Below are 23727 nucleotides of genomic sequence, written 5' to 3' on the forward strand. Positions count from 1 at the left end.
GCCTCCAAGCACAGTCTGAGGGCCATATCCTGTGTGTGTAAACTAGCACACCTGCTGGAAGGCAAAGTCCCTGTAAAGGGAAATGATGGAGGCCATGCATAAATGAAGGCAACAGACCCATATTTGGCTCAGAGTAGCAGGGCTGGCAGGTAACTTAGAACTTACTTGGTCCAATTGCTTTACCAATGAAAACACCCAAGCCCAGAAATAAATATGGGCTTGTCTAGGGTCACCTGGCCAGTCTGTGACAGAGCTGTGATCCAAAACCAAGTCTCTGACTCCCTCCCCAACTTTCAAAATGTCATGATCGAGGTGATCGACAAACAAGAATCAGCTTCAGGAAAAGGCAGCCTGCTGGTAGATGCTCACTGATTTTCCACTACAAGATCTGAAAGGCATAAAGGACTAAAAAGTCAATGCTCAGACGAAGATGTCTGACTTGGATGTTCCAATTTCAGGCAAATCCTTGAGGGTGGCACCACCCTCAGACTCTTCCATTAATCATTCACTCTGAAGACATGTCAATGGGGAGTCAGATTCACTTACCTGCAGCATGAGCCACCTACATGGTTTTCCCTCCTGGCTTGGCTATTCTCCCTGGAAATGAGGTTAATTCTCTGAGATAGTGACCCACAGTAAGTTGGATTTAGGGCCACAGATGATTACTCTAAATGGCATTCCCTTTCCCACAGCGACTTTTCAGAAAGGTCATTTAAAGAAAAGCACTGGTATCACTGGGAGAAGGAAGAAAGGAGGGAGGGAGGGAGGGCTGGCTAATAACAATCGCAAGTTTCATGTGACATGACGAATGGCTCACTGTCCTTATATTTTTAGTTCCTCACACAATCCCTTTAAGTATACAGGACAAAAAATAGAACTACCATTTTACAAAGGAGGAACCTGAACATAAAACAAAGGAAGTGACTTGCCCAAGGATACGCACGTTGTGGATAGTGGGTCTACAATCAGAACCTGGGTCTCTGAACTCCCAATCCAGTCTTCCTCATGATTCTCTGCTGCCCATTAAGCCCCCAAAGGATATCTGAACAGTCCGTTTCTCATGTTTTGTCTTTCCAACCAGGCTGTACATTCCCTGAAGGTCAATACTACCTGGCAACTATGTCTCCTCTCTCTCGGCCCTGGGCCCAGCACCTTATGGGAACACAGACTGGAAGGTCTACCGTGAAGCCTCAGAATTGGCCGGAATGCTCCTTTTTGCCCTTTCCTACAGGCCCCAGTGTTGGCCTTCCCCAGCCAGGAGAGACTATTGCACACATGAAACTGAGGGTGAAGAAGTCCCTTTCCCCTCAAACACTTCCCCAGTGAGGCCCCAAATCCCTCCCCCAGTTACTATTTCTTTTGTCCTCCAAGCCCCCCACCCCACCCCGCCCCATCCTGCATCTCCTCCCTTCCTCCAGCTTCTGCCTGCCAGACTCTGCTTGGACTGCTCAAAATCTTAGATCTAGAAAGAAAGCACTTAGAGAAACTCCTTTTCATCAAAGTGTCTGCTACTTGGCACCATCAGGATTTCCATTTTAGAGAGGCGTCCCCAGAGGAGCAAGGCCCTGGGTCCTCTTCACTTGGAGAATTTCCCTGCAGCAGCTGGGCCAGCACTAAGGGGCAGGTGGCCTTCCTGAAATCCTAGTGGGTACGTGACTGGTCATTAGGCGCCAGGGAAAGTCACAACCAGGATGCCTAATCCTTTCTGCTCAAAGAAAGCATGAGAATTTAAAATGAGGCCATTCGGTGACAGTTTTGATGGAACCTCTTTTCCTTTTCAGAATCATGAGTCAGGCATGAATACACTAAATTAAAACAAGATCTGATCTCCCTAAAGCTATTTTTGCAATCCTGTTGTTCCCCTACCGCATCTCCTTCCATTTAGCATTTCACGAGTCATGGTGTTACTAGAAATGGGTGTGGGAGAACGCATTGCCCTTCACCTTGTGTGTGGTGGGAAGAATGTGTTGACAGTTGAAATATGGGCAGGTACCTTTTGAACAGGCTGGTGTGGCTGCATTTCAGTGAAAAAACACCGTTCAGGTGACAGTGAGTCACCTCTGAGGTTCTCCAATAATGCAAAATATTTATATTTCTCAGTTCATTTTCAAGGATCAAAGAGCTATTATTCCAAACCTTTTTGAAGGCATAACACCCTCTTTGTTTTCTTCTGAAAAGTTCTCTATAGCAGACATTCTTTTAACAAAGCACACCTTCTCCCTCTCTCGTTAGAGCCTGACAACGTGCCAGTCCATTTCATAGATGCAGATACTAGTGCGCAGAGAGGAAAGGTCACACAGCTACTAGGTGATCGAGTTACATATGTCTGAAACTCACGTCTAGACATTCAGACTTGTTTTGTTATCCCGTGCCACTCTGCTCAGTTGAGAACGCAAGGAATTTCGTGTGAAGCAGTGCAGGGCTTTCTGCAACGTCCTGCAGGGTGTGCAATCAGGACCAGCCGTGTGGGGTGGCAAGATTTTTAGGAGTGCTGAGGAGCACAGCCCTCCCTCTCACAGTTTGCCAGGAAACCACGATGTAAAGTTTGCTCCTTTGACTTAAGGATCTGCCCTCTCTGTGTGTGGCAGGGAGCAGGGGAGAGGGGGTAGAGGGTCATAAGCCATTAAGACTTAGCAGTCATTTAGATGAGGGAGGGTTTAATAATCAGGTCCCACGTTGGGGAGGTGGAAGGGGGTGTACAGAGACAGGCACTGAGTTCTGAGGAAGGAAAAGGAAGCTGAGAACAAAAACTGAGGACAGCAAAGGCAAACTTGGCTGCCTTATAATTTTGCTGGGGCTGAGGACCTGTCAAGAGTCTCTGGTTTGAAAGTAAATGTGAAGCAAAAATAGAAAGGATAAAGCACAAGGCTTTGCAGAGAAAATTAGCAGACTGAGCTTTAGTTGAATAATGTCCATGATTTATGGCTCAGTTGCTGGTCCAGTCATATCTTCCATCCTAGCACTGCCCCTGTGAACACGGACTCCCCAGCCCATACACCAAACTCCACCTCCCTGGGCCTCATGTCTTTGCTTATGCTGCCCCCTCCAGGCACAACATCACCTGTTCCTCACTACCCCTCTCTCCTAATATGGCTGTAGGACTGTCTTCTTAAGGCTTCCTTCCTCCTGATGTCACAGCTGAAGCAGCCACGCCTTCCTCTGAACCTCCAAAAAAGGGTTATCTGGAGTCTCAGGGGACCCTGTTCATCTGACGTAAGAGATCTGTGTCTAAATGTTCTCTTCTCTCTGAGGCTGTGGGCACCTCAGAAAGAGGGCAGGACCAGGTCTTCTTTGTACCTCTTCTCCTCTCTCCCTGGACCAGCCTCGCTTGCCCGGTCTCTAGAAACAGTCAGCCTTTGATAAATGCTTTGTAGTTAAGAGCTCCGTCTCTGGAGTCAGAGAGTTCTGGAAGCCAGCCCCAGCTTCTGTAACCTTGTACAAATTACTTAAGCTCTCTAAATCTTGGTTTCCTCATCTGTGAGCAGCCACTTCACAGTGTTGTGATTTTTCAGTGAGATGACCCATGTAGAGAGAGTGCTTAGCACCAGGCAGGACACCTGGGTCTGCATCCCACAATCAGTGGCTATTAATATAATTTTTTCTCTTACTGAAATGTGCAACCCTCTCAGGTTCCCTTTATCAACAACCCCACAAAGCCATTATCCCAGAAGCAAAAGGAATCATGTTAGGGAGGTATGTTAAATGCCGACTCTGACTATATTTACAATGACATCTATCCCATCAACATGTAGGGAAAAACAGTAACTGGTTTCAACTCGAACCCAATATATCTGTGGCCAGCACACTGAATGCCGCTGAAACCTCTGTTCCCTGAGCAGTGGTTTGTAGAGATGGAATAGTGGCAGTTTTTCATTTTCCAGAGTCCACTCACCCTTCCAAGAATCTCAATGCCTCATTGATTCATAATACAGTGCATAAAGATTTCATTTTTCCTGCCCACAGTGATACATTATGGAAGCAATCTGTTTTGCCACTGAAAAGTTTGCTTAGTAGAAAAATTTGGAGTTTTGACATTCAGGAAATTACAGTCATCTGTAAAACACGATTGATATGCCAAGGCTAACATTTTCATTGCACTTGCAGAGCCAGAATAACTATGGTAAAATATGTGTTGCCCCCCATACATTTTGAGATCTTTTAAGGAAATATTAGTTAACACTGAGAACCCCTCCCAGGGCTCCAGGACTACAATGACTATGCCAGTTAGCTAACTGCCATTCACAAGGATACCGCCAGTGACCAAACCAACACTCTGGTTCTCAAACAAAGCAATGGCCCAACACTTCTGACCTGGCCTTGGGATGGAGGCTGAAGTTATGTTTTTGTGTGCCACCACGTTAGATATGAAATAGAACCAAGAAAAATTAAATAAAAAATTCCACCTCCTTTGTGGAATTGTTAGCCAGCCACAAAAGGCACAGGCATATGATAGGTAGAGCTAGAAGTTGAAGGCTTACAATAGAGAAATCAGTATTCTATATCTGCTTACATTTTAAATTTGCTCTCTATATTATTTTATGCTCTGTCTCTTTCTAGGTGCACTTTTCAGTGTTAAATGGCCTCGGAAGACCAAGTCTCTGGAGCTATCCACCTGTTAAAAACTGACTGCTCTTAAAAAAAAAAAAAAACTGACTGCTCTTATCATTCTGAAATCAAATGTTGAAATCAATTGAGCTGAGGAGTGCAGATGATCGTTATGACCGTATTGAGAGAGCTGTCCATCCAGAGTCAGGTTTGGCTAGGTTGAGGGGAAGTTTTTACTTGGTACTCATCCATTGAGACCCATGAGAAGCACACATGTAAACTGTGTGGTTCTGGAGGCAAAGGGACAGGTGCCACTGCCCTCGACATTGGAAATGGCTTAGAGTGGTTCCCTACCCAACCCTGGATCAGTTTCTTTAGGTGTTGACAAAAGCATTCTGCACAAAACAGGGTAAGTCTGACTCATGGATCAAGCACCCATAATCAGTTACAGTAAGGGCACTTTATGTGGTAGGCATGAGTCTAAGTGATTAACCTGTGGTACTTCATTTAATTATTATTACCACTTACAAGGCAAGTGACAGTATTATCTTCTTTTGATGGATGAAGACACTGAGGCATAGAAAAGTTGGACAACTCTCCCAAGTCACACAGCTAGTAAGAGGTAGAGCTGGGATTCAAACCTCCCAACAGGGTGACTTCAGAGCTCGTGCTCTTAACCTCTGTGTCATATAATGCCTTGCTTAAATATTTTTTTTTATGGGGCAGTGGGGAGCCCTCTCTTGTCAGACTTGTGGCCTGGATTCTTCTTCAAGTGTCCCATGCCTGTGGTAGGAAGGCATTCTTATCCTCTTGAAGCTCTTGGCAAAAGTTGTTTTTCATATTTACAAAGCACTCTCCCCCTCTGTCTCCTGGCCCCCTTAAGCTACTTGTAGCTAACAGCTTATCTTCATTAATTTCCTAATAGTGGATGAATAGGTGTGAGAGGGGCAAGGCTAAGGTCAAGGATGGGGGAGGTGGAGAGATGGGTTCCAAAGATATAGTTTGGCAAAGGGCATGTCCACCTAGGATCATTTGGACCCTCCAGTGGGGGAATCCAAAGGAAAAGTGACTTCTCAAAAGGGTGTTGAAGATCCACTTGCCCTCCACCAGGCAAGGTTTAGGGGTACCCATATTCAGGGTTCCTGTGCCCCATTGCTCCCCTCTAGGCCTTATGTAAGCTGATCAGGCAACTGCCTGAGGGAAACTGAGACATAGTGAAGCAAAGAGGACTCATCATAAAGATAGAATGAGGGGATGTAGAAGTGGGAGAGGTGGAAAAGATGGAGGGAAGAAAGGGGAGTCAGGAGGTCAGTAAGGACAAGAAAGGATGAAAAGAGAGTGGAGAAAAGAGTAGAGAGAGAGGACACCATAGAATAAAAAAGAAGAAGTGACATCAGAGGTGTCAAGGATATGAGAGGTGATGTCTCATCTCTTCCTACAGCTGTCCTTGAGTACTTGGGCACCACCAAAAGGCTCTTACATTGCATGGGGCTCCATCCAGATGATATTGCTCTTTCCTTCTCTGAGCTCCAAGTGCACATGGAGTCAGTACTTGCCTCTCTTCCTTGAATTTTTATACATGTGATTTTTTTTTTTTTTTTGGTCTGGAACTAGGCTGTACACTCCTTAGGGGTTGGGGCTGACTCGTACAGCATGATTTCTGTCCCCGAATCTCTCTCCACCATTACAGGAAATCCTCTGTGCATTGAGGTAACTGACATATTAAGCCTCTTACAGTCACTAGTTCATTTTTATTAGCACATGCTTTTATTAGAAAGTAAATGTCCTTACAGGTATGGGATACACAGGGAAATTTTCCATGGGAGGAAGGGCACCCTGTGGAGATTGCAGATGCTGGGGGGAGGGAACTCAAAAGACACCCTGGGAAGAATGGAGTAAGTACCCCAACACTTCACTCACCTAAGATTCCCCCAGAGTTTACCTATTGTATAAACCAAAAGATCCCAGGTATATGCACAACCTTATAAAATAATTTGTCTCTATTTATATGATATACACATGCATTCAACTTTAATAAATAGTGCTTAAATACTCCTAGGCATGAGTAAGAAAGCCTTTTGGAAGTCGCTTCAAATCCTTTTTGGAAGTAGGCAGGATATTTTAAAAAAAAAGTGGTGCAAAAATAGAAAGCCTTTCCTCTTTTGTTTATCTTCAGGATGTCTTACAAATTGATTTAGAGGGCTCTATTACTCTGTGACTCACACATTTGGCTTGCAGCAGGTTTTGAAATCCAGAATCCATAAAAGGACCTAACATATTATGAGAAAATGGCAGGGGCACTCTTACCCAGAGGGTTCCTGTGCTCACCAATTGGCTTGCCGGCCTGCTGATCCTACCCAAAGCTATTCAAGTGCCCACTTCCTCCAGGGTGAGGCAAGTAACTGTTACCCCCAAGGATCCATTTTCAGATAAGACTCTCACAACCCCTACGGGTTGTCCAGAAGGGCAAGGATTTGGAAGACAGGCAAAAGACAGGCATCCATAGTGCCCTGATCCAACTTAATTAAGTCAGGCTTTTCTTTTTAGTCTCTCCTACTCCAAACTTACACTGACTGGGCCCATTTCTGTTTCATTGGTCTTCAGGACCTTAAGAAAGCAAGGCCTCTCTTAGGTGCAAGCCAGGGGGCTGCTCCAACACACCTCTCCCAGTAGCTTCCAGGCTGTTCTTTCTATCCCATCCCCCAGCACAGTCTCTAGCTTCATAGATTCAATCCCTTAGGCACTTAGCAATTTTCTTCATTCTGATCCCTAGTTTCTTTCACAACTCCCCTTATTGTTCTGTTCTTCCACCTCCAGGGTGATCGATGACCCAATAGACATTTACATTTACAAAGCAATTGCATTTACATAAGATAACCCTTATCTACAGCCAAAAGAGGCACAAGTAAAATACATATATAATAGAGAGAATGCCTATTCATTACCCACATTTACAGGATAGACTGTTCTAGGAACTGGTGTATGAGGGGAGAGAGACCTGTAAAATTTATCACTTAAGGTAATCAATGAGTTCCAACTAATGCGCTCCACGCCTCAAGGTGAAAATATACCACATGTATGGGGAAAGCATATTTAGTCCTTAAAGTTCGCCAAATTTCATTTGAGCATTTATTGATTTCATGTAATACAGGATTATATAATCAGGAAGTCAGTAGCAACTGAAAATACCAAGTCTAGTTTTCACCCATCAGAGTATTTTGGTAATACCTAGTAAAGGCAGGAGACTCTCATTTAATTGAATTGGAAATGCAACATATATTAGCTTACAGAAACTTAATCAGTGTGATAAAATTAAGATGGGCCACTTAGACATACCATCCTGATTAAGGCACTTGCAAACACTCCACAATTATCAAAAATTTGTGGTGTTAATGATTTAAACTCAGGTTTTTTTCTCTGGGGATTCAGTCTTGGAACTTTTTTTTTACTAGACAATTAGAAAACTCCATCCTTTATTTTGAAAAACGTAACAGGATTATTGACATTAATTCTCAAAGAATGCAGAATAGTAAATAGCATGTGTTGGCGATTGTTTTTTTCTTTTAACATTCATTGCCTTTTCTTTAGGATGAGGATCATTAATCTCGAAGCTTTAGCTCTTAGGAGTGGTAATGAAGTTTGGCAATGGTGAAGTGACCATTTTTAAATGTATTAGGGGGGAACTCCACTTTTCTGCTTTGTGCAAAGCAGCTCTGGGTTTCCCTGAAAGGGGTTTACTTATGGCCCTATTCAAAAACCACTTTGGTTGAACTGGCCTGTTGTCCTGGGTAGAAAACTACAGAATTAGGCCATTTCTTTTAAATGTGTTCTTAATAGACCATTATAAACACTAGCTTGGGAGATGTGAATTACCTCCCCCCCTCCTTTAAAGCTCATCTTCCCAGCCCACCACCCTTAAAATGCTGCAGTAGTAAATTACCTGGGAAGAATCTCATGTTTCTAGCTCCATTATTTGTGCCAATAGTGGTGATAGGGAGTTGCCCAGCTACTTGTTTCTACTTTAGTCAGCAAAACCAGTCCCTTCATTGAATGGCACAGAAAATGGAGCTTCAAAGGGTGACTTTCTCAAGGTGGCAGTTAGTGAGGATCAGATCCAAAGCTAGACCCCCAGTCTTTTGACTCTCTGGGTTTTATTCCTCATTGATGCTTGTTAAGTTCAGCTCAGTCTCTGTTAGGACAAATTCCAAGTCATTAGAATCTACCTTATTATTTTTAAAGATTTTATTTATTTATTCATGAGAGACACAAAAAGAGGCAGAGACATAGGCAGAGGGAGAAGCAGGCTCCCTGTGGGGAGCCCAATGTGGGACTGGATCCCAGGGCCCTGGGATCACGCCCTGAGCCAAAGGCAGATGCTCAACTGCTGAGTTACCCAGGCATCTCTAGAATCTGTCTTAAAAAGTTGGTCTACTGTTGACTATGAGACTCAGTTAATGAAGTAAAGGGCTACTGTGGGGTGAGGGGGAGAGGAAGATGAAGAGGAGGGGGATAGTGTGCTGAGATGAGGTAGGAGGATCTGACTTCCCACTGGCCTAGCAGTAGTCTGCTATAACCAAAGATGGTTACAAACAAGATGGTTCTGACAATCACCAAAAGTACCAGCAGGCACAGCTTCCCAGAAACTAGGTTTGGAAAGGCAGAGACAAGTGGTAGGTTAAAGAAACAAGCTTGTGGGGTTAAGAACATCTCGGAAGTGCTTCCTGCACTGTCTGTAATATCATGCGCTGATTTGGGTGGGTGGAGGTATGCAATGCTCCGTTCAATACTAAAATCCTCAACACAATGCTCTATGTTTAAAATAAGCCCAGTGATCTTTAAGGCTCAAGGAGAAGAATTTATTTATTATCTATTCATTCAAAAATTGGGCTAGGTCATTTTAACGTTTTCACATTTTGAGTTACAGGGCATTCACTTTCTGCTCTTGCAATTCCATGAAACAAATGAATAGGTCGTCTTTCCTGAGGTGTGTTGAAGACACTTTATTCTGTTTACTATGAACACTTTACAAAAGTGTCTCATATAAGTGCATATGCTGAAATGAGAGTCCATGATATACTCTGATATGCTCTGTGGAAGATAAAAGAATTACTCTTCCTTAAGGAGCCATAGCAATAAGTTAGCCAGAGATCAGCCAATGGGGAAAGGTAACAATAAGAATGAGAGGGGCTATTTCCAGAACTTTCTCTGTCTTTGCCCAGCATCCACAGTGCTCCAGCCATATCTCCAGTAGCCCCTTCTTTGAATAGCATACCACTTTGTTCCCTGGATTCTAATTAATCTGTGTACACAAGCAGCTTCTCTACTAGAAATAAGATGTTTAAGAGTAATGACTGATTTTGTGCCTGTTTCAGCCCTACTCTCTACTCTCCCTTCCTCTGACATATACCTCTCTACTCTCACCCCACTCCAGCATCTGGAACTGTGCCCATCACACACTAAACACACAACAAACATTTGCTGACTGGCTTAATGAATACATATCAGAAAAAAATGAATACATATCAGTACCTGGTTAAATGCTAAATGGATTCTGTTCAAGAAAAGGTGTGTATTTGGGGACCTGGGTGGCTCAGTCAGTTGAGTGTCCAACTCTTGGTTATGGCTCAGATCATATTCTCAGGATCCTGGGATTGAGCCCATGTTGGGCTGCCCACTCACTGGGGAGTCGGCTTGAGGATTCTCCCTCTCTGTCTGCCCCCTCCCCAAATAAATAAAATAAGTCTTATATTAAAAAAATAAAAGGGAAGGATGCTCTCAGGCTGCATCAGGAGAGACAGAAGAAGGAGTGGCATATTAATGGTGTTTTGCAATATGAGGAGTAACAATAATAACGTTTAATGAGCATCGTTATGGACCAGAATATTTACAGAAGTTACCTCACTGAATCTGTCTTAGAGAGGGAGGTCTGATTATTCTATTTTCCAGATGAGGGAACTGAGGCTTAAAGAAATTAAGTAACTCATCCAAGGCACAAGAGCTTGGATATAAACCCATACTGACCTAATTCAAAAGACTGAGCTCTTTCCAATAAATCAGGATTTAGACAGGTATAATTGAAGGATGGAGGTCAATGAAGATTGGCACAACAGTATAAACTAAAGGACATTTGGCAGACAAAGAGGCATGTATAACCAAGGAGAGGGGAGGGCTGGAGCTGATGGTGACACAAGACAGTTGGTGATAGACAGGGTTGAATTAGTCAGTGAACATAAGACACTATATAGGGAGTTTTTAAAAAAGATTTTATTTATTCATGAGAGACACACAGAAAGAGAGCGAGAGAGCAGAGACATAGGCAGAGAGAGAAGCAGGCTCCATGCAGGGAGCCAGATGTGGGACTCGATCCTGGGACTCCAGGGTCATGCCCCGGGTGGAAGGCAGATGCTAAACCTCTGAGCCACCCAGGCATCCCTATATAGGGAGTTTTAAAATCAAAACAAAATTGAGTATAGGATTATATAAAACAATGAAGAAATATTAGGAAACCCATGGGCTTTCTCATGGCATTCAAATGAACAATACAGACTTTGGCCTGAACACCCCACCTAACTATTTTTGGAGAGAGGATGGCTTTGGCAATAAAAATAATCTTCTCCCCAAGCTGATGGTCTTTTCTTTTTCAACAGGTTTCATTACAGCCAAGCACAGAGGCCAATTTAAGGAAATGGAGTGGAAATGGTGTGTATTCAGTCTTCAGAGCAGAAGCTAGTTGAGGAAAATCACTCAAAACCTGAGCACTATTTTCCCTCTGAGTATTTCAGGATCTACCTGGGTTTAGGCTGTAGTCTCAGTGAACAATCACCTGTCAGTCTGGTTTCTTTCATCTGTTCAGAGCAACTTGGCCACAGGGGGGAAAGTATTTCTATTTCTCTTCTCCTTCTTCTCCCCCGTCCCCTTCTTCTTCCTTCTCCTCCTCTTTTTTCATTTTTAAGAACTTGCAGAATTGAGAAAGGAGGCTGCCACACTTCCCAAGAGTCAGAGCTGCTTTGCCTGTCCTTGGGGAGCCAGGCCATGGTGGCTAAAGACTGTTGTCCCATGCTATGCACTCTGAGTATTCCCAGGCTGGATTATCAAATTTATGCTGTGCATCAGGGCTTTAAAAAAAGTACTCTATGTTGGCAAATAGAACTTCAATTAAAAAAAAAAACTACAAAAAAAAAACTACAAAAAAATTTTAAAATGTACTTTATTCAGACCTCAATATAAATAACAGATTAAGGGCAACCTGGGTGCCTCAGCGGTTTGGAGCCTGCCTTTGGCCCAGGCTGTGATTCCTGGAGTCCCAGGATCTGGTCCCACGTTGGGCTCCCTGCATGGAGCCGGCTTCTCCCTCTGCCTGTGTCTAAAATGGAGTCACTCAGAAAGATGTGGAGAGGAGGCCTGGAGTCTCATTATTACCACTTTAGACTCCCCATCATCCTGTTTCAGCAGGCACTGAGCTTCTGCTTCAGAGCCTAGACAGAACAACCACTGATCTACACAAAGGATGGGCATGATGAGTACACTGCAGTGGCTCTGTGATCCCAGGTAGTTTCTTTAGACCTCTTTTAGCCTTTTTTCCCCATCTGCTGAAAGCCAAAATAGAAATGGAGAATGGTGCTGGGCAGGCAGATTCTCACCCAGGAAGCCTTTGCAGGGCAGGAGTTCGGGAGGGAGAAAAGTTTTTTCTCTTGGTACTCCTATGCCAGCACAAAATGCCTTGTAGACATTTGGAAATGAATGGTAATGCAGACTTCCATATCACAAGAGAGAAGAAAAAATAAACAGCTATCCCAATACTATGCATTTCTTCCTTGCAAGCAGGTGGGTGATAGAGACCTGGATACTCAGGTAAAGAAACCTCCAGTTGCCAAACTTAGCATGTTTACAGGGACAAAGCTGGTTATGTCTAACTACTCCTCAAAATATGAATGATAAAGGAGACTGGAGAAATGAATATTAGGGGCAACCACTGCAGACCTGGCATAAAGATGGTAGACTTTCTCAGGCAAAGACATGAACCTGTTGACTTCCCTTATGTGGACTCACACTTTCTCCCTCAAATCCTGAAAATCACTAGGAAGTGTATGTGTGCCTGGTTATTTTTTGGTGAGACCTGTAGAGATATGATATTGTTTGTTTTCAGACCCTCCTAGAAATGCTAGGAGAGATGACAAGGATGATTTGCACTTCACAGGAGGAGGAGCAGTCTGGGGAGAGTCACGTGGGTATGGAGGGGCAGCATACTATTTTCTGACAAAGATGACAACTGAAGTCTTGAAGGTTCCATAGGCATGATTAGGGGAAATGAAGGTAGACATGCAGAGCTTCCCATTAAAGCCAGTGGAGCATGTGTGTCCTCCCCAACAATGATGAGAAAGAGAGACACTGCTGTCGAGCCACCTGGAGGCAAGCCTAGCACTCCTACTTTAGTCAGTTATGATCTTTGATGCTCCCAAAGCAAAACTCTTTATATTCCAAGGCTTGGGGAATCACTGGCCCAGGCTCAGCTCCACAATCCAGCCACACTTAGAGGTTGTCTCTGCTGAGGCACCTGGACACCCACTGTGAGGGGAATCTGCCAAATCGAATGTGATCCATGCCACCTAAGCGTGTGATCAGTTCCTGAACCAAAGTCATGGGGTGGTTTCAAGATTAAATTAGAAAACTCATGCATTTAAAGCACTTCAAATAGGTACACAGGAAGCACCCAATAAATGGTACTGCTCATTTTTCAATTCCTGGCCCTTGTTACTGTTGGCAGTGTTTTACTTACTCCTTTTGTTGGGAATGCATTCTGTAAGTTCTCTACCTGCTTGTCAAGAATGTTTTGTTAGTTTTTTTCTTTTTTGTTTTGTTGGTCAGGTACCTAAATTTATTTGACTCTGATTTCTGAGCAGCCTGATCTTGAGCTCTATGGAGGAGGGAAAATAATTTAGGATTTAGAGAAAAATGGGCCCTGGTTTCAATCATGGCTCTGCTACTTACCATCTCCGTGGTTTTGGGCAAAATATGTCATTTCTCTCAGCCTCAGTTTTCCCATCTGTAAGCTGTAGATATAATTTCTGCTTCATATGGTTGTTGGTAAAATTACATGAGGTAATGGATGAGAACACTCTTAGTGCACTATGAAATGCTATACAAGTAATGATTTTTTAATTTTTATTTATTTATTTTTATTATTAGGCATTTCAGGCTTACTCAGACTTGCTTCCCTCCTCCCTCATATGTATCTGCCAGTTCAATCTGAGCTTTGCAGACAGTCATGGCCAAACATATATTAGATCTGCCAGACTGCACAGGACTAGCCAATTGATCACTTTGATTAAATTATCCAGTCAAATCAAATAGCCTATTTTCTCAATAATCCCTTTCTCCTGCCACATTCAACCCCACCCAAGTGACCCAACAGTAGCTTGTGATATCACATACACATATCCTCCAAGCAACATGATGTTCCAGGACCATCTTCACCACCCGCAAAGTTTCTAAGGATTCTAGGCACTGTGCACAGATAATTTGTGCTTCAAATGTATGTGTCACCTTAGTCATCCAGTACAAATGCTACTTCAAGCAAGCACTACCAGATGGTGGTCTGAATTTGACAGCATCACCAGCATTTTCCAGACAAAATTTATAGTTTCATCATCAGTGAGTTGAGTTCTGTCTCATTTTTCTTTTTCATTTAATCTTTAGTAAGCAACCATCCTGAAAACCCAAAGCATGTTGTGTCATGAAGTAACAGCCACTGACCAATGATGTTTTATTTCTGTCCTCCCTGCTCATGATACAGCATGCAGAGTAATGGAAGTGTCAGCGCCAGGTGCTGGTAGTGGAGTCTCAGATAAAATCATCCTTATCTTCAAGTTGGAATACTAAAGAGAAGGTGAGATTTCACATTTCATAGCCCCTGCAAAACCTTCTCAATACTGATCAATACTATTCCCTTTGAAAAAGGCCACCAGCAGCAGGACCAGTCATCTCACCTTTGTGAACCTAGGTCTACTACAGTCTCTAAGTACAAAGGGCATCTCCAGAAAGGATGGATGAATTTAGTCTCATGGGACAAGCACAGGCATGGTCAGAGTCTTGGCTCCATCACCTATAAGCTATGTGGCCTGGAACATTCCAAAGTCATCTCCGATTCCTTGTCATAAAAGGAGCTTTATTAAAAAAAAAAACCCTTTGCTTTATAGGCCTATTATAATGATTAAACAAGATAATATTATGTAAAGAATCTTGAACAGTGCCTGAAACATAGAGAGCACCCAATGTCACTTTTCAGTGAGGTCTTCCACAACCACTATTTAAATTTACACATTTCCTGCCTGCACCACTCCTCATCCCCCTACCATGTCCCTTTCCCCACTTATGAGTTATTCCTTTTTAAAATACTGTAGATTTTATTTATTTGTTTAATAACAGTATTCTTCCACAAGAATAGGAATAAAGGCAGGGAATGTTGTCTGTTTTGTTATTTGCTGTATCCTCAGAGCCTACAACAGTACCTAGTACCTAGTAAGCACTCAACAAAATGTTTGAATGAAGGGAGAATTTAATCCTCGAGAAAATTCTATGAAGCAGGCATTATTCTCTTTTTACAAGTGAAGAAACTGATACATGGAGAGATTAACTTGCCCATGGAAGTGTTGGGATTTTAAAGAAGCTCCAGAGTGTGCCATCTTAACCATTTTACTATACTGTTGCTTTTCAAGAACTCATGAAGGGAGAGAGGGGGCAGAAGCGAGAGAGGAAGAAAGCACAAATAAGAAAATGAGAATAATGGGAATAATGTATGAGATTCTATAAACTTTAGAGTTCTTCATTTTGTTTTTTTTGCTTTTTGTTCTGCACCTCTGTGAATAGGATCTACTTTTTCTCTGATGCAATTTCTGTGCAGTACTATGGGAAACTAGCTTTGGTTATGTGATAAAGGTAGCAATCAATCTTTTGTCCCCAAGTTGCATCTTTAGAGAACACTATCATTGTTCAACTATCACTCTATTGTTAAATGTGTCTTTTTACAATGTTAAATTGGTGGAAATGATTTGCACAACAAAAAAATCATACCTATTCAACACTGTACTAGAGGTTCTGGCCAGTGCAATAAGGCAAGGAAAAAAGGCATCCATATTGGAAAAGAAGAATGAAACTGTTCTTATTTACAGAGACATAATTGTCTATGCAGAAATTCAAAGGAATCTACAAAAAAAGCTCCTGAAACTAATAAGTGACTTTAGCAAGTTCATAGGACACAAGATTGATATAAAAAAAAATCGATTGTACTCATATATATGAAAGGTAAGCAATTAGAAATTGAAAAAATACTATTTCCCATAGCATCAAAGTATGAAATATTTAGAGATATGTCTGACAAAAGATATGAGTGACATGTACACTGAAAACTATAAAACATTGCTGAGTAAAATAAAAGATCTAAATAAATGGAGAAATACCATGTGTTCGTGGCTTGGAAGATCTAATTTTGTTAAGATGTCAGTTCTTCCCCAATTATTTTAATTGAGGTATAATTGACATATAACATTATATTAGTTTCAGACCTACACCACAATGATTTGACATTTGTATACACTGCAAAATGATCACCGCAATAAGCCTGGTTCCATTACCATATGAAGTTACATAATAAACATTAAAATATTATTGACTATAGTCACCATACTATACATTACATACACACATCTCATTTATTTATAACTGGAAGTTTCTACCTCTTGAACCCCCTCTATTTTTGCCCACCTCCAAAACCAACTTCACTCTAGCAATAAATGTTCTCTGCATCTATGAGTTTTGTTTGTCCATTTGTTTTGTTTTTTAGATTCCATGTATAATTAAAATTGTATGGTATTGGTCTTTCTCTGCCCGACTTATTTCACTTAGCAGTATACCTTTAAGGTCTATCCATGTTGTTGTGAATGGCAAGAATTCATTCTTTTTTGATGCCTGAGTAGTATTCCATTATATAGACATATATCACATCTTCTTTATCCACTCATCCATCAATTGATACTTTGTTTCCATATCATGGCTATTGTAAATAATGCTGCAATGAACATAGGGGTGCTTATATCTTTTCAAATTAGTGCTTTTATTTTCTTCAGATAGAGACCCAGAGGTGGAACTGCTAGATCATGTGATAGTTCTACTTTTAGTCTTTTTTTTTTTTAATTTTTTTTTTTATTTATGATAGTCACATAGAGAGAGAGAGAGAGAGGCACAGAGACATAGGCAGAGGGAGAAGCAGGCTCCATGCACCGGGAGCCCGACGTGGGATTCGATCCCGGGTCTCCAGGATCGCGCCCTGGGCCAAAGGCAGGCGCCAAACCACTGCACCACCCAGGGATCCCCCTACTTTTAGTCTTTAAAGGAACCTCCATACTGTCTTCTATGGTGGCTTCGCCAATTTACATTCCTACCAACAGTGCACAAGAGTTTTCTTTTCTCCACATTCTTGCCAACACTTGTTATTTCTTGTCTTTTTGATAATAGCCATTCTGGCAGGTGTGAAATGATGTCTCATTATGAGTTTGATTTGCAGTTTCCCAATGATTAGTGGTGTTGAGCATCTTTTCATGTGCCTGGTGGCAACTGAATGTCTTCTTTGGAAAAATGTATATTCAGATCTTCTTCCCATATTTTAATTTGACTTCTTTTTAGTTGAGTTGTATGGATTCTTTATATATTTTGAATATTAACCCCTTATCTGATGTATGATTTGCAAGTACCGTTTCCATTCAGTAGGTTGCTTTTTCACTTTGTTGATGGCTTCCTTCATTGTGCAGAAACTTTTTAGTTTGATGTAGTCCCATTTGTTTATTTTTGCATTTGTTTCCATTGCCTTTGCAGTCAGATTAAAAAAAAAATCACTAAAAGCAATGTCAATAAGCTTACTGCTTGTGTTTCCTTCTAGCAGTTTTTGTGGTTTCTAGTTTCATATTCAAGCTTTTAATCCATTTTGAATTAATTTTTGTGTATGGTGTTTAGTTGTTCAATTTCATTCTTTTGCATGTAGCTGTTCAGTTTTCCCAGCACCATTTATGGACGAGAATATACTTTTCCCATTGTATATTCTTGCCTCTTTTGTTGTAAATTAATTGACAATATATGCATGGGTGTATATCTACCTATAGGTATGTCTATCTATAGATAGCATGGGCTATCTATTCTGTTCTATTGACCTACATGCTGTTTTTAGGCCAATATATCATACTGTTTTGATTACTATAGCTCTGTAGTATATTTTGAGATCAGGGAGTATGATGCCTCCAGGCTTATTATTCTTTCTCAAGATTGTTTTGGCTATTTGGGATCTTTTGTGGTTTCATACAAATTTAAGGATTATTTGTTCTATCTCTGTGAAAAATGCCATTGAGATTTTTATAGGTATTGCATTGAATCTACACATTGCTTTGGGTAATATGGACACTTTAACAATATTAATTCTTCCAATCCATTAGCATGGAATATATTTCCATTTAGCTATGTATTCTTCAAATTCTTTCATCAGTTTTCAGGGTACTGGTCTTTCACCTCCTTGGTTATATTTATTTTTAGGTATTTTATTCTTTTCTATGTGATTTTATTTTTATTTTATTTTATTTTTTAAAATTTTTATTTATTTATGATAGTCACAGAGAGAGAGAGAGAGAGAGGCAGAGACACAGGCAGAGGGAGAAGCAGGCTCCATGCACCGGGAGCCCGACGTGGGACTCGATCCCGGGTCTCCAGGATCGCGCCCTGGGCCAAAGGCAAGCGCCAAACCACTGCGCCACCCAGGGATCCCTCTATGTGATTTTAAATGGGATTGTTCTATCAATTTCTCTGATACTTTATTGTTAGTGTATAAAAATACAACAGATTTTCATATATTTACTTTGTATTCTGCAATGTTGCCAAATTCATTTATTAGTTTTAAGAGTTTCTTGGTGGAGACTTTAGGGTTTTCCATATATAAAGTTATGTTATCCTCCAATGGTGACAGTTTTACCTCTTCCTTTTGGGTGCTTTTTATTTCTTTTTCTTGACTAATTCCTCCAGCCAGGATTTTCAATACTATGTTGAATAAAAGTGGTGGGAATGGGCATCCTTGTCTTGTTCCTGATCTTATAGTGAAAGCTTTCAGCTTTTCCCCATTGAGTATGATGTTAGCTGTTGCCTTGTCATATGTGTTTCATATTATGTTGAGGTATATTTCTTTTATACCCACTTTTTATTTTAAAGATTTTATTTATTTATTCTTGAGAGAGAGAGAGAGGCAGAGACACAGGCAGAGGGAGAAGCAGGCCCCATGCATGGAGCCTGACGTGGGACTCAATTCCGGGTCTCCAGGATTATGCCCTGGGCTGAAGGTGGCACCAAACCACTGAGCCACCCGGGCTGCCCTTATACCCACTTTGTTGAGAGTTTTTACCATAAATGGATGTTGAATTTTGTCAGATGCTTTTTTCTGCATCTATTAAGATGATCATATGATTTTAATCTTTCATTTTGTTAATGTGGTGACTCTCGTTGATTGCTTTGTTGATGTTGAACCTTCCTTCATTCCTAGAATAAATCCTACTTGATCATGGCATATGATATTTTTAATGTATTCTTGAATTTTTTTTGCTAATATTTTGTTGGGGATTTTTGCATCTGTGTTCACTGGGGATGCTTGGTCTATAATTTTCTGTTTTGTGGTGTCCTTGTCTGGTTTTGATATCAGTGTAATGCTGGCCTCCTAAAATGTTTGGAAGCATTCCTCCTTCTTCAATTTTTTGGATGAATTTGAGAATAAGTGTTAAGTCTTCTTGAATGTTTGGTATAATTCACCACTGAAGCCATCTGGTTCTACACTTTTAGTCTCCTTGCTAGTAATAAATCTATTTAGATCTTCTTTCTTCATGATTCAGTCCTAGAATTGTGTGTTTCTAGGAATTTATCTATTTCTTTTAGGTTTTCCAATTTGGTGGCATATAAATGTTCATAGTAGTCTTTTATGATCCTCTGTATTTCTTTGGTATCAATTTTAACTTCCCCTCTTTCATTTCTGATTTTATTTATCTGAGCCCTCTCTCTTTTTTCTTAGTGAGTCAGCTAAAGGTTTATCAATTTTGTTTACCTTTTCAAGAGCCAGCTCTCAGTTTCACTGATCTTTCCTTTTGTCTTTTTAGTCTCCATTTCATTTATTTCTGCTCAGGTCTTTATTATTTCCTTCCTTCTAATAACTCTGTGCTTTGTTTGTTCCTTTTTCTATAGTTCCATTAGATTGTTTATTTGAGATTTTTCATGTTTCTTGAGGTAGGCCTGTATCTCTATGAACTTCCCTTTTAGAATAGCTTTCACTGCATCCCACTGATTTCGGTATGTTGCATTTTCATTTATCTCTGGGTATTTTTGGTTTCTCCTTTGACTTCTTGTTGATCCATTGGTTGATCAATACCATGTTTAATCTCTACGTACTTGTGTGATTTTTCCAGTTTTATTTTTGTGACTGATTTCCAGATTCATACCATTGTGGTTTGAAAAGATGTTTGATATAACTTTAATCTTCCTAAACTTATTGAGGCTTATTTTATCATATAACGTATATTGTATCTTGGAGGATGTTTCATGTGCACTTGAGAAGAATACCTATTTTCCTGCTTTTGGATAGAATGTTCTACATATATCTATTAACTCCATCTTGTCTAATATATCCTATGTGTCCTTTAAGGTTGAAGTTTCTTTATTGATTTTCTGTCTCGATGATCTATCCATTGATGCAAGTGAAGTGTTAAATTCCCCTACTATCATTGTATTGCTGTTGATCTCTCCTTTTGGTCAGTTAACATTTGTTTTATATATTTAGGTGCTCTTATGTTGGGTGCATAAAGATTTATAACTGCTATACCTTCTTGCTGGATTGATTCCTTTATCATTATACCATGCCCATCTCTGTCTTTTATTACAATTTTTATTTTAAAGTCTATTTTATCTACCCCAAAGTGTAGCTACCTCAGTTTTCTTTTGGTTTCCATTTGCATGAAACATCTTTCTCTATCCCTTAACTTTCAGTCTGTGTGTCCCTTTCTATCTGAGGTAGGCTGCAGGTAGATGGATCTTGTTTTTTTAATTCATTCAGCCACTTTGTCTTTTGATTACAGAATTTTGTCCATTTACATTTAAAGTAATTATAGATAAGGTATGTACTTATTACCAGTTTGTTGTTTACTGGCTGTTTTGTTGTTCCTCTCTGTTTCTTTCTTCTTCTCTTGCTCTCCTTCCTTGTAGTTGATGCCTTTCTTTAGTGTTATGTTTAGGTTCCATTCTCATTATCTTTTGTATATCTACTATAGGCTTCTGCTTTGTCATTACCATTAAGCTTACATATATCAGTCTATATATGTATCAACATAGACTGATGGTAAGTTAAGTTTGAACACATTCTAAGGGGATCCCTGGGTGGCACAGTGGTTTGGCGCCTGCTTTTGGCCCAGGGCGTGATCCTGGAGACCCGGGATCGAATCCCACATCGGGCTCCCGGTGCATGGAGCCTGCTTCTCCCTCTGCCTGTGTCTCTGCCTCTCTCTCTCTCTCTCTCTCTCTCTGTGTGTGTGACTATCATAAATAAATTAAAAAAATTGAACACATTCTAAGATTTTACATTTTTTACTCCCCCATACACATGTGACACAATGATGTCACATTTTATATCTTTTATTTTGTGTATCCCTTAATTAATTATTGTAATTTAGTTATCTTTACTAGTTTTACTAGTTTTGTGTTTTAACCTTCATCTAGTGTTATAAATGATTACTACCTTTAATGCATATTTACCTTTGCCAGTTGGATTTTTATTTTTGTATGTTTTCTTATTACTAATTAGCACCTTTCTTTTCAACTTAAAGAAATCTGTTTACATTTCTTGTATGGCTGGTTTAGTGGTGGTAAACTCCTTTAGTTTCTCTTGTCTCTCTCCTTTAATTGTGAATGATAACCTTGCCAGGTAGAATATTGTTAGTTAGAAGTTTTTTGTTTTTGCTCCTTTGAATATATTATGCCATTTCTGGCCTGCAAAATTTCTGCTGAAAAATCAGCTGACATTCTTGTGGGTGGGGGGAGAGGAGGGTGTTCCTTGTATATAACAGGTTCTTTTTCTCTTGCTGCTTTTAAGATTCTCTCTTTAGCTTTAATTTTTGACATTTTAATTTGACACTTTATGGCTCTTTTATTTTGACTTCAACTTATTTGGAACTCTCTAGGCTTCCTTTATCTGGATGTCTGTTTCTTTTCCTAAGCTAGGGAAGTTTTCAGCCATTATTTCTTCAAATAAGTTATATGTCCCTTTCTCTCTCTTTTCCTTCTGGGACCCCTATTATGTGAATATTTTCCTACTTGATGTTGTTCTATAGGTCTCTTAAGCTATCTTCATTTTTAAAAATTCTTTTCTCTTTTTGCTGCTCTGTTGGGTGGCTTCTTTCTCTCTCTCTCTCTTGCTCTCTCTGGCTTCTACTCTCTTAACTTCCAGGTCACTGAGCCTTTCTTTTACTTCATTTAGTCTGTTGTTGAGCCCCTCTAACATACTTTGAAGTTCAGTTATCATATTCTTTAGCTCCATGACTTCTGTCTGGTGCTTTCTTATATTTTCTGTCTCTCTGCTGAAGTTCTCTCTGTGGTCATTCATTCTTCTGAGATCGGTGAGCATCTTTATAACCATTTCTCTGAACTCTTTATTTAGTAAATTCCTTATCTCCCTTTTATTAAGTTTTTTCCCTGCGGGTTTATCTTCTTTAATTTGGAGCATTCCCCCCTTGTTTCCTCATTTTGTTGTACATTCTGTGTTTGTCTTGTGTATTAGGTAAACCACCAATCTCTCCCAGTCTTGAAGGAGTGGTCATAGGAAAACAAAGAGTGTGTCTCATTCTGCTGTCTACAGCCCCCTGGAGGCAGTAGCCTGCCAGGAACTGTCTCTTCAATTGTTTCGGTTCTGTGGGGCATAGAAACATAAGCCCCCCTGGCCACCAGAGCCAGGTCTTCAAGGAGCATTCCCTATATGGGTTGCGTGCACTTATTTGGTTTGGCTGGGTCACAGGGGAGCACATGGTTGTGGCAAGCTCACCCAACAGGTTTGGTTGGGCAGGGTCATGTGGTACAATAGTCCAGGGCATGCAGCACTAGCAAGATAGAAGGAGAGTGCAGATATGGCACCTTCAAGTGACCCCATCAGCAGAGAGAGTTCCAACACATCCCTGCGCCTTCAGCAGACACTTTACAATTAACCAAAAAATCTCCTTCACACACGGTCTAAGCATTTTTCAGCCTGCTGCTTTTGCCATGGGCCCCAGGCAAATGAGGCTGTAAGAGCCTGTTAAGTGCAGTCTCAGTTTCCTCCAGCCCTTTGGGTCTCCTGACTATAAGCTGTGTTGGTTTTCAAAACCAGATGTTTTGGAGGCTTGTCTATCTAGAGCAGTTCCCAAGGGTTAGGTTTGCCAGATGTGGGGCTCAAACTCAGGGATATGCTCTATATTTGTGAGATTCCACCTGTCTGTGGGTTGCCATGCCCACAGGGGTGGGTTTTTTAGCAAGACTATGTCTCTGTCTCACCTTCTCATCTCAATCTGGCCTTTTTACCCTTTGCCGTGAAGGAACTATTCAGCTTGTTTAAAGGTCTTTTTCAAAGAATTTTTCTATATGTAACTATAGATTTGGTGTTTCCATGGGAGAAAGTGAGTTCAGGGTTTTCCTATACTGCCATCTTAAGCCACCCTCTCCCAAGATTTGATATATAAATTCAACACAATCCCTTCCAAAATCCCAGATGGCTTTTTTTTTCTTTCCCTGTAAATGTATAGGCTGATTCTAAAATTCATATGAAAATATAAAGGACCTAGAATATCCAAAACAACTTTGAAAAGGAAGAATGAAGTTGGACTCACACGCTCTGATTTCAAGACTAATATAAACCTAGGGTGGTCAAGACAATGTGGAATTGGTATAAGGATAAGCATATCCATTGACTGAGAATCTAGAGGTAAAAAAACAAAGAATCTAGAAGTAGATCCATATATATATATATATATATATATATATATATATATATATAATCAGTCTAGAAGTATATATAAATAAATAAATATAATATAATATCAACTGTTTTTTGACAAACGTACCAAAGTAGGCCAATGAGAAAGATATTCCTCT

At 40.6% G+C, this 23727-nt stretch overlaps 1 protein-coding gene across 2 annotated transcripts in view; it reads right to left on the reverse strand.

Moving 5' to 3' along the window:
- Positions 1–23727, reverse strand: part of HS6ST2 (heparan sulfate 6-O-sulfotransferase 2) — a 289661-nt gene that overhangs the window by 16169 nt on the left and 249765 nt on the right. The window lies entirely within an intron of this gene.

Source organism: Vulpes lagopus, chromosome X, assembly GCF_018345385.1.
Source record: "Vulpes lagopus strain Blue_001 chromosome X, ASM1834538v1, whole genome shotgun sequence".
In the NCBI taxonomy this organism is placed as follows: Eukaryota; Metazoa; Chordata; class Mammalia; order Carnivora; family Canidae; genus Vulpes; species Vulpes lagopus.